Source organism: Chelonia mydas, chromosome 1 (assembly GCF_015237465.2).
Source record: "Chelonia mydas isolate rCheMyd1 chromosome 1, rCheMyd1.pri.v2, whole genome shotgun sequence".
Taxonomy (NCBI): domain Eukaryota; kingdom Metazoa; phylum Chordata; order Testudines; family Cheloniidae; genus Chelonia; species Chelonia mydas.
The window spans coordinates 257266961-257278734 of record NC_057849.1 but is presented as its reverse complement, the minus strand read 5'-3'; the positions used below and the strand labels follow the sequence as shown (position 1 = coordinate 257278734).

Below are 11774 nucleotides of genomic sequence, written 5' to 3'. Positions count from 1 at the left end.
ATTTTATACCTCCTTCATGTCCCATTTTATTTGATTACTCTCTCAGGTAAAAAGTCCCAATACTTTTCAGTCTCTCATCATATGAAAGGTGTTCCATGACAATAAGCATTTTAATCCCTAGTTTCTGGACTCCCCCCCCCTTCTGCAATATCTTTTTTGAGATAGGATGACCAGAACTGAATACAGTATTCCAGATGTCCCAGTTATTTATATAACGGTTTTAGAATATCCCTGTATTATATTCTATCCCATTCTTTATGCATCATAGCATTTTGTTTGATTTCTTGACCACCACTTCACACTGAGTGGAAGTTTTCTTTGAGCTGTCCATAATGATGTCCAGGTTCTTTAGTTAATTTAGAATCCAGTAATAGGTATAAGTAGTTCAAATGACTCTTACTAAAGTAAAATGCTGTTGCTCTGCATTAGGTATATTTACAGGGCAAACATACCCTTTGTCTCAGCAAATCATTACTGGGTATTTACATCAAATCATTACTGGGTCTTTACATCAAATCATTACATGCTTGGATTTCCTTTCTTGGTAGCTGTATTTGCGTCTGAGACAGAGTTGTAAACCTTAACCACTAGAGGTCGTAGACTATCTGCAATTCAATATGACAGGTTTCAGAGTAGCAGCCGTGTTAGTCTGTATTCGCAAAAAGAACAGGAGTACTTGTGGCACCTTAGAGACTAACCAATTTATTTGAGCATAAGCTTTCATGAGCTACAGCTCACTTCATCGGATGCATAAAAGTGGAAAATGCAGTGAGGATATTTTTATACACACAGACCATGAAATTCAATATGGTTAGGTTTGGAAAGATTCCATTTTTATTGGTAAATGTTGATTTCAGCAAACACACAACCAATAATGAAACAGTATTTCCACAGATGATGATTGAAATGTACAGCTAGGCAAAGAACAAAAAACACCGCTTTTGAACTTAGCAGAGTTTGATTTAAGGCTATTTATTTTGTATATTTTGACATGATGCTGACAACTTGTGTGTTAGGTTATAAAGCTTTAGCTTTTTGAATCTCAATTTCTACTGTAATTGAACAATTATTGTCTGACCCCCTCACATAAATTCCTGCAACTGTGAAAGTTTAAATGGATAAAAATAAAAAAGCTTAAAATAAAATTGATATTTTCAAATTATTTTTTAATAATCTCTATTTAATTTTGCCAAGTCTAAAGATGGTACTTGACAGGTGAAAAAATGTTTTCTACAGAGTGGAGGAAAGATGGATCCTCACTCCTGCCCGGCAGCTCCCCTGCTGTCCTCGTGCTGGGCTCTCGGCACAGATTTATACTAAGTTGCTGACCCAGTATTTTGGGATGTCTCTTTTCTGGGCCTGCAGTGTCGGTGAAACGAGATTTCCATTGCCGCACTGATCGTGCCGCCCTCCCTTGGGTAAGGGCCGCCCATGGCAGGTGCCCCGGCGCCCGGGCACACGGAGGGAGTTCCAGGGAAGTTTGAGGCCTCATGGGTACTGTCCCTTTAAGAGTCCAGACGTCTCCTCCGTTCCCCAGGGAACTAAACACTCTAACCTCGCCTACTGCCGAGGACATGATTTCTATCTTCTAATTGGCTGCTTTACAAGACAGTCACAAGTATTTCCGCCCCATCCCCTCTCGCCCTGCCCATTCATGTCCGTTAGCTTCCTAGGCCGCTCGACAGCCACTGGTTGGCATTCGTGACACTCAACTAGCTCCGAGTATGCCGATTGGCAACAGGAGCTGTCAATCATCTAGCCAAGGAGCGGGTGGGGGCGGGGCAGTTTCCGTGGCTGAGGGAGCCGGCGGCGGCGAGGCAGGGTTACCAACAGTTCGGGGAAGTTTATTCTCGGGGGCCGGCTCCGGAAGGGGACGAGGCGATGCCGAAGCCGGGATGGAGTCGTGACCAGGTGCGTGGGAGGCTCAGGCCTCTGAGAGAACCGAGACCCCCCCCCCCTTCGCTGCAGGGTCCCTCCGTGTAAGGGGGAGGGATCCGCCCCTCCTCGGAGACCCTGGGGCCCGCTCCCCGCCTATTAGCGCCGCGGATGGTTCTGCGCCCCCGGCACGCCCCCCCTCCCCCCACCGAGACCGGGCCCCTGCTCGCTGCCGGCGGCGCCTTTCCCTCCGCACTCACTGCCCCGGGGAGACACCCCGTATCCCGCAGCGCAGGGAGACACCCAGCCCCCGACCCTGGAGAGGCCCCTCCATGAGCTCCCCCCCCCCCCCCCCCCCCCCCCAGGGAGATGTTTTGTTGCCAGCCCGCCCCAGTTGAGACCCCTCGTTCTCCCCTCTTCAGCCAGGGCCCCAGTGAGATTCCTCGTTCCCTTCTGAGCCCTCCCCCCCCCCCGAGAGACACTTCACCTCTGAGAAACCTCTTCCGCCCCCCCAGAATAACCTCTCATCTCTCATTACCTCATCCTCGTGAGCCCCCCCCGTTGAGACACCTCATTTCCTCCTGCTCCTCCCTCTCTGCTCTAATGAAACACCTCCTCATTCTATGAGTCTGCCCGTGAAATACGTCACCCCTCATGAGCCCCCTTCCAGCGAGCTGCAGAATTGCCTCCCTGAGACACCTGAAGTGCTGAATCCCCCGCGCTGCCCCAGCCCCTCCTGTAATGACCTGCTGTATCTTTCCCTTTCCTTCTCTGTACTCCCCACTTAATATTTAGCAACTGTTTCCTCATATTATTTACAATCCTGGGGGTTGTGTTTATATTATGGTGGGTGCAGCAGCAAGTCCCCCATGCTGTCTGCGCCTGCATTGGGTTAGTTTCCTCAGTGATGTGTACCCTATTCCTAGCTGAGGCCTTGGATTTTCGCTGGGTGGGTAATGCATATTTAAAGGAACTCGAATGCCGTGGTGGATCAGGAGCTACCTAGAAGACTCCCAGTTCTTCACCTGTGTAACCCTAGAATCTTGCATGAGAAATACTTGTATGTTCTGACGTAGGCAGAATGATCATATGTGAAAACTGATTTTTTGCATTAGTGTGTACTGGTGGTGCAACAAGTATTGCAAATCATGTTTGTGAGCAAAACATATAGCAAAGACCTTTGTGCGTGATATCTGTGTGTTCCCTACTGCATCATGCAAACTTTTAGCTGACGTGGTCTTGTCATGTTTCTGTTCTACCGATGCTAAACCTAGAGTGGGCTGAGCGAAAGGTTTTGGATTTGCTCGTGTTTACAGCCAAAAATATTTAATTTAACATTTTTAAGTTCTTTCCTCAGCATCCTTTAATCCTGTCACTTTTTTGTTCACTGAAGATAGTTCTGAAAGCATCATTCAATGACATCACAGGTACCAGAAATCTTATTGCAGTGATAAGATTTCCTTTCCTTCATCATGCTTGTATAGCTTAAGTAGCAGTGCATTTGCAATTGCATCTCAGCCTGTGCTAAACAAGAAATGTGTTGTGAAGGGTTGCAAAGTACTTACGTTTAAAACTATTTTATAGATCTTTTACAGAGCATTTTGTCTTTAGGTGAGCCAACAGATATTCAGTGCACCATAAGATTTTGATGAGAAAGTTGCTGCAGAACATGGGGGACTTTTACTGTGTACTTTGCTATGGACTATAACACAAAATTTAAATTGCAAAGCTACCTAAGCACAAACGTCTATACTTACTACCTCCACCAAGCATGCTGAAGGGGACATTAAGAAATAAATATTAGCTAAGCCTTAATTGTTTTCACTTTGAAATGTGCATGTCTGAAGTGGGCTGTGGCCCATGAAAGCTTATGCTCAAATAAATTTGTTAGTCTCTATGGTGCCACAAGTCCTCCTGTTCTTTTTGCGGATACAGACGAACACGGCTGCTACTCTGAAACATGTCACTTTTGGTGTGTGCAAATGTCCTTGAATGCATCATTGCAATAAGATTTCTGGTACCTGTGATGTCATAGAATGATGCTTTCAGAACTATCTTCAGTGAACAAAAAAGTGACAGGATTAAAGGATGCTGAGGAAAGAACTTAAAAATGTTAAATTAAATATTTTTGGCTAGCTCCTCCCCGCCCCCCGCATGGCTTTTGGCAGGATTTAATACACACGAGATAAATTCAATCTTTATTGTACCTTTGTATTTCACCTTTATAATAAGCTTACCTTGCTATTCTATCTTTTAACTTCTCAAAAGTGCGGTTTCTTAACTGAGTAATTCTGAAAGGTGTGTTGACCTTCAGAAATATGTATAAGTGAACTCTGCAGCATCAGTTCCAAAGTGTATCTTGTTTCTTGTATCTAAAGCATTGATCAGGGAAGTGGACCATTTGTTAAAGCATTGTTATAATTCATAAAAAGAAAAGGAGGACTTATGGCACCTCAGAGACTAACAAATTTATTTGAGCATAAGCTTTCGTGAGCGACAGCTCACTTTATCGGATGCATTCAGTGGAAAATACAGTGGGGAGATTTATATACACAGAGAACATGAAACAATGGGTGTTACCATACACACTGTAACGAGAGTGATCAGGTAAGGTGAGCTATTACCAGCGGGGGGGGGGGGGGGGGGGGGGGGGGAGGAGGGAGAACCTTTTGTAGTGATAATCAAGGTGGGCAATTTCCAGCAGTTGACAAGAACATCTGAGGAACAGTGGGGCGTGGGGGGAATAAACATGGGGAAATAGTTTTACTTTGTGTAATGACCCATCCACTTCCAGTCTTTATTCAAGCCTAAGTTAATTGTATCTAGTTTGCAAATTAATTCCAATTCAGCAGTCTATCCTTGGAGTCTGTTTTTGAAGTTTTGGTGTTGAAGAATTGCAACTTTTAGGTCTGTAATTGAGTGACCAAAGAGATTGAAGTGTTCTCCAACTGGTTTTTGAATGTTATAATTCTTGACGTCTGATTTGTGTCCATTTATTCTTTTACGTAGAGACTGTCCAGTTTAGCCAAGGTACATGGCAGAGGGGCATTGCTGGCACATGATGGCATATATCACATTGGTGGATGTGCAGGTGAACGAGCCTCTGATAGTGTGGCTGATGTGATTAGGCTCTATGATGGTGTCCCCTGAATAGATATGTGGACGCAGTTGGCAATGGGCTTTGTTGCAAGCATAGGTTCCTGGGTTAGTGGTTCTTTTGTGTGGTTGCTGGTGAGTATTTGCTTCAGGTTGGGGGGCTGTCTGTAAGCAAGGACTGGCCTGTGTCCCAAGATCTGTGAGAGTGATGGGTCATCCTTCAGGATAGGTTGTAGATCCTTGATGATGCTTTGGAGAGGTTTTAGTTGGGGGCTGAAGGTGATGGCTAGTGGCGTTCTGTTATTTTCTTTGTTGGGCCTGTCCAGTAGTAGGTAACTTCTGGGTACTGTTCTGGCTCTCTCAATCTGTTTCTTCATTTCAGCAGGTAGGTATTGTAAGAACGCTTGATAGAGATCTTGTAGGTGTTTGTCTCTGCGTGAGGGGTTGGAGCAAATGCGGTTGTATCGTAGAGCTTGGCTGTAGACAATGGATCGTGTGGTGTGGTCTGGATGAAAGCTGGAGGCATGTAGGTAAGTATAGCGGTCAGTAGGTTTCCGGTATAGGGTGGTGTTTATGTGACCATCGCTTATTAGCAGCGTAGTGTCCAGGAATTGGATTTCTTGTGTGGACTGGTCCAGGCTGAGGTTGATGGTGGGATGGAAATTGTTGAAATCATGGTGGAATTCCTCAAGAGCTTCTTTTCCATGGGTCCAAATGATGAAGATGTCATCAATGTAGCGCAAGTAAAGTAGGGGACGAGGGCTGAGGAAGCATTGTTCTTAGTCAGCCATAAAAATGTTGGCATACTGTGGGGCAATGCAGGTACCCAAGGCAGTGCTGCTGATTTGAAGGTATACATTGTCCCCAAATGTGAAATGGTTATGGGTGAGGAGAAAGTCACAAAGTTCAGCCACCAGGTTAGCCGTGACATTATCGGGGATAGTGTTCTTGACGGCTTGTAGTCCATCTTTGTGTGGAATGTTGGTGTAGAGGGCTTCTACATCCATAGTGGCTAGGATGGTGTTTTCAGGAAGATCACTGATGGATTGTAGTTTCCTCAGGAAGTCAGTGGTGTCTCGAAGATAGCTGGGAGTGCTGGTCACTTAGGGCCTGAGGAGGGAGTCTACATAGCCAGACATTCCTGCTATCAGGGTGCCAATGCCTGAGATGATGGGGCTTCCAGGATTTCCAGGTTTATGGATCTTGGGTAGCAGATAGAATACCGCAGGTCGGGGTTCCAGGGGTGTGTGTGTGTGGATTTGTTCTTGTGCTTTTTCAGGGAGTTTCTTGAGCAAATGGTATAGTTTCTTTTGGTAACCCTCAGTGGGATCAGAGGGTAATGGTTTGTAGAAAGTGGTGTTGGAGAGCTGCCTAGCAGCCTCTTGTTCATATTCTGACCTATTCATGATGACAACAGCACCTCCTTTGTCAGCCTTTTTGATTATGATGTCAGAGTTGTTTCTGAGGCTGTGGATGGCATTGTGTTCTGCACGGCTGAGGTTATGGGGCAAGTGATGCTGCTTTTCCATAATTCATGTTGTAGGAGTGCTTCAGGTGCAGTGCACTTGAGGGAGTGGCAGAATGGAATCCATTGTAATAGTATCTCATTCCTGCTGATTAAGGAATAGTTTAAGGGAGTCTGACCTATTCATACTGTCTGGAATTATATTAGCTAGCAGTTGTGGTCTAGGCTAGGACACCAAAGTGAAGATAGAAAATAGCAGTGTAACTGCAAGTTGACTCTAAACTCCTGTTTCTGTTCTTTACACACTCCTGCTGAAAGGAGGAGGAAAAACCTGATCACACTTGAAAATAAATGCCACATAATCTTGGGAGAAAAAGGAGAACTTGGTATCTCTGTCCGCCATTAGTAACTTGCTGAGAAAGGGCCTCATCTACCTCCTTTCATTCCCTTTCATAATATTTGTGGCATCTGAATTGTCAGGAAAAAAAGGACATTTTAATTTCTAATTATTGCTGCCTTTGCAACAGTTTTCCTTCAGCAAATAAAATATATGTAGATAATCTGTCTCTGCTCTAGTGGGTTGAATCAGTAGTTGTGTTAATATCAGTTCAGCTTGGACAGATCATTTTTTTTTTATGATTTGGGAAAGTTGGCAACACCTTTTTTTTAGAGACAAACAGTTTGTCAGATATGACACACAGAAAGAAATGGTATTCAGGCAGTGTGTGTATGTGGGGAGTGAGTGTTGTCTGAAAGTATCATGATAACAGTGATATGGCAGCTTCTCCCCTTAAATATGAAGTAACAAGAGATCCTTAGATTCAAAGATTGATACTTGCTTTTGATTGTAAAGCAGGGGGATGCTTTGGCTCTTAGTGCATTTTGCTTGTGTTCATTCCATAAAAATCTGTATTTTACACTGACCCTTCTATCCCTAAATCCTAACAGGAATGTTGCATCTTCCCCCAGTTAGTCATCCTTGCTTTTCAAGGAAAATGTGACTTCTTGATTTCTCTTAGCACTGATCTCTGATCATATTGCAGATTACCCTCAATTGCAGGGATAATAGATGTACAGGAAAACCAAAGCAGACTACAGACAGTTACGGAGTTTAGAGTCATGGGAGCTGTAAGCAACAAAAGGTGACTGGCCCCAATAAAAGTGAAGTCCTACATCCAGATAGAGGAAATAAGCAGCCCAAATAGAGAGTGGGGGGTAGGAAATGTAACTCAGCAACTGTTCCCATTCATTAAAGGGATTTTTTCCATCCTGTTTCATTAATACTATGCTAACATTGTTTTCATTACATCAGTCTCTAACTTTCACAGGGAAGTTTGGAATTGCGTGGCTGGGAGAGGAGGTGTGCAACAGAGGGGTGCTCTCTTAATAAATGGTCCACACTATGAATATATTTGAGAATTGTTCTGTAGTGACACCTATACAAGAGACCACCTTTATGAGAATATTCAGTCAAGAGACTACCCCAGAATATTCACTGATACCCTGAGTACAACTCTGCTGCACCTGTAATAGAAAACTATCTCCAATAAGTTAAGGATTTGTCAGTCCCTTGAGTGGTTGATTCAGACAAGTTTCATTATATTAAATACCTGAAATGTTTTTAGAAATACAGTGGAACCTGCTTAAAACTAAATTGTATCTAGTAAATCTATAGTGACGCAAAACTGGTTGAAATTCTGTGGCCTGTATTGTGCGAGATGTCAGAGTAAACAATCATAATAGTCCTTTCTGGCCTTAAAATATATGAATATAGGAAAACAAAATTTCCACATTGTTCAGTGTTTTGAAAAATTATACAAGTTGCAGTGACCCTTCGCCGGGACTGGCTTTAAGCATCAGCAAAGCCCTGTAACTTATGGGCCAGCACTCACTCTCTCCTGGCCAGTGGGACCAGAATGAGAGGCAGCTCATAGCCTGGATTTCCACTCTGTTGCCCCATCTTTTTCTGGAGAGGAATTCCATGCTGCTTAAATTGAAATTCTGGGGTGAGGGAGAGAAGGGGATTAATTGCTTCGCTATAAGAAAGTTTCATTATACCTGTTAAAAATGTATCTCTAGTTTACTAAGTGAATCTGATGTGTATGAAAGTGGTTTCATATATGCTTTCTACCCAAATATACTCAAATACAAGGTATAGCAACTTTGGTGAGTCTTCAGCCTCTCATGCTGTCATAAGACTGTCTCGATAGCTGCTCCATTCTTAATAATTCACTATTATGTGTAAGATGCCTTTTGAAAAATACTGGTGATTTACTTGTAACTAGATCTAATGTTCAGTAAGTCCTATGTATTACACAGTATTCTTCCTTTAAGGATTTTTATTTAGCAAAGTTGGGGTGATGGTCAGATCTTCTTCTGGGAGATTGAAGAGGAGGAGGTGGTAGTGTTATATGCTAGGAAAATTAATTTGTTAATCAGTCTGGAACTACCAAATCCTTCCTCCAGGCAAGTGAAATGTAATTGTTTCATGCTGAACTCAGTGCTGAGGTGCATTGATGAGTGTATCTGATCTGAAACTGAAAACTAAAACTGGCATATGAAATGGATGATTATCTGCTCAGCCAGCCACTTTGGTGAATTTTATTTTCTGGCTACCTTCAGCTAGTACCATTCTGCACTTCAGGAAGAGAACATATGGTTAATTACATATGTACATTGCCCTTCCCCACCCCCATCCACTTTGGAGTTCAGCTCCTTTAGAGGAAATGAATGGGAGTGGGATGAGAACAGTTTTAATTTGCAGCCTCCTGTCTGAGGTGCTGGTCTGTTGCTTCTCTTGAGATTTTTAAGTGCACGTTGGATCAGCAGTGTGTCCTTGAAGGAAAGAAATGACATGCATTCTTTATATGGGAGCCTTCCTTCTGCCATGATATCATGTTTTTGGCAGTGAGAAACAATGGCAGTAACAGTAGTTCATCCTCTTCAGCCCCATTATTGATCCATATCAATTTCTGTTTTGAGACAAACTTATTTTTGGTCACTTAATTTGTCTTTGGAAATGTTATCTTCTATTTTGTATCATAGGTTCAGTTTTATATTTAAGAAATCAAAAGTAATGGATATAATCTGTATAATACTCTTTTCTTCTGTGCTTCATACTATCATTACACCACCTCTGTAGTTTCAGGCATTGTCAGATTAGTTAGTTGAATTTTTATATAAATCTTTTAAAAATTAACATACTCTTTTTAAAGCTTAGAAACTGAATTATGAGTTGCTAATTGGGGGTTTCCTTTTGGTCTGTTTGTAAAGTACTGTTATGTCCTGCCTCTCAGGTGGAATTCTAGTCCTGTTTCATTTAGTCTTGTTCATAGGCAAGCCTTCTCTTTCAGTTTGGTCCTCCCTTCGTAATAGGAAAGGCATGTAGCTTCCTCTTCCATAGCATTCAAATAATTGTGGGCCATGAAAACCCTTTTAGCCGGAGACCTCAGGTGCACAATTAATTTAATCAGAGGGAGGAAGTGAAACGTGAGGAGATTGTTTTGAACTGCATATAGAAGTCACACGCATTTGACTTTTCTCTTCTTGGGCAGGCAAAGAGCAGGATAAGGAATGCATCACTTTGTAATCTGGATGTGTAGCATGTACTTGGTAGCCCCAAAGTCATCTCTGTTCGCAAACCACACTTAAGTAAACCACCAATGTGGTGATTTTTGTGAATTTTTGATAAGGTGAATATAGGTGTGAATTGAACATAGGACTGGGAGCCAGGTGCTCCAAACTTCTGGTTCTGGCTGTCACTGACAGCATTTATGGAATTGGACAAATTATTTAACCTCTAATTCTCAGTTTCCTTAAATGGAGAATTCTTTCTCTCCTGTTGGCCATTAAAGATTAATACTTGTAAAGTATCTCAAAGATGAAAATCACTATGAAAGTATTAATATTTTATTATTATGGACTGAGGCCTAATACTAGTATGGTTTTGGCCACAGAATAGACAGTTCACTTTCTTATTGACGAAAAGTGTTCCTTTTCTGTCATCACACTTGGTCTCCCACATTTTCTTCCTCTGCTATGCGCAGTCCAAAGGGGAGCCAATTTTCTGTCATATATTAGGAACAGTTCCTAATCTGTTAAGAATAAATAAATTTCAGGGATGTAGTATTAGTGGAGAGATTTTCCACAGCAGGAGCTAGTGTGAGAGTGAGTATAATGAACTATTTGCTTTGTGCCCTGTTAGTGCATTGGCCCAAAGATATAGTCTGTGTATAACTGTATATTATGTATGTTAGAATATGACCGAGAATAGTAGCTGTGTAAGAGGGTGAAGACTCTAATTCTGGCAGTCTGCCAGAATTCAGGTTGGTTTAGTTGTACCATTTGCTGACTTTGCTTGGGACTGATAGCCTTAATTTTTCTAACCCATTTTATATAAATGCTAAACAGGAGGGTTTGTTTTCTTTAGAAATGTTGGGATAAAATCTCATTCCTACACAGATGTGGAACAGATTGTAATCTCTTCAGTGTCACAGCTTTTAAAATCTTGCAATCTCCAGCAGCTCCATTTTCTAATTTAGTTTATAAAAGCAGCAGGTAAGGATTAGATTTGCATGTGAGAGCCCATGTTCTCAAAAACCGAACAGTGGGAAATATGTGGGGGACAGCATGCAAGTGCAGGGTGACAAATGATATAGAAGGATTTAGAAGTTCCCAGGATTGGTTTAACCCATAAAATCTGAGAGAATGTTAGGGAGTGATGCTCTGCTCTCTGTGATGCTCCCCACAGGTACTTAGGGTTTTGAAGTACTTCACCACCACCACCTGCCCTTAATGCAAAGCAGTTTTACCTGCTGTATCTCAGCACCCTGAAACCAACAGCTTCTGGCCACAGACAAGCACTGACTTCCAGATCTCTGCAGACCTCTGTGCTCCTCTGAAAGCCATCCCCCTCTGTAGTATCCAGCCAGACACTAGAAACTCTCAGAAATAACCAGGGAAGCTGTCTCCGAAGAGACAGTGTACACACACAGTTTGACTGGCACAACTCAGGACCATATCCTTTATGATAACACAACACTGGAATCTACTTATAATGAAAACACTTATGTTTATTTATAAAGATTAAGATTTTTAAGAGATAGTGAGCAAGAACAACAGATTACAAGTAAAACAAAAGGAATAACATGTTTCTTAGAGTTTAAACTTAATTCTGACAGGCTAAATTTTTGTCTAAAGCAATTTCTCACCGAGAGCAATCTCCCAGCGTCACTAGCCCACATGACCAGATCAAACTTTCATGAATGCAAAAAGCACTGTCCTTTTGACTTCCTCATTGAAGGATAAGAAAGGGGTCATTTCCCTTTCCTCATATGGT

At 42.4% G+C, this 11774-nt stretch overlaps 1 protein-coding gene across 11 annotated transcripts in view; it reads left to right on the top strand.

Annotated features, from left to right (window-relative positions):
* The first annotated feature begins 1751 nt into the window (after nt 1-1751).
* Nucleotides 1752-11774, top strand: part of MRTFA (myocardin related transcription factor A) — a 172877-nt gene continuing 162854 nt past the window's right edge. For 10 of the 11 annotated variants that reach the window (XR_006289908.1, XM_043543849.1, XM_043543848.1 and 7 more), the window contains exon 1: nt 1758-1911. The gene's annotated coding sequence lies outside the window, so the exon portion shown is untranslated. Of the gene's footprint in view, nt 1912-11774 lie in introns of all 11 variants that reach the window. The other variant, XM_037882161.2, reaches the window with a different exon arrangement.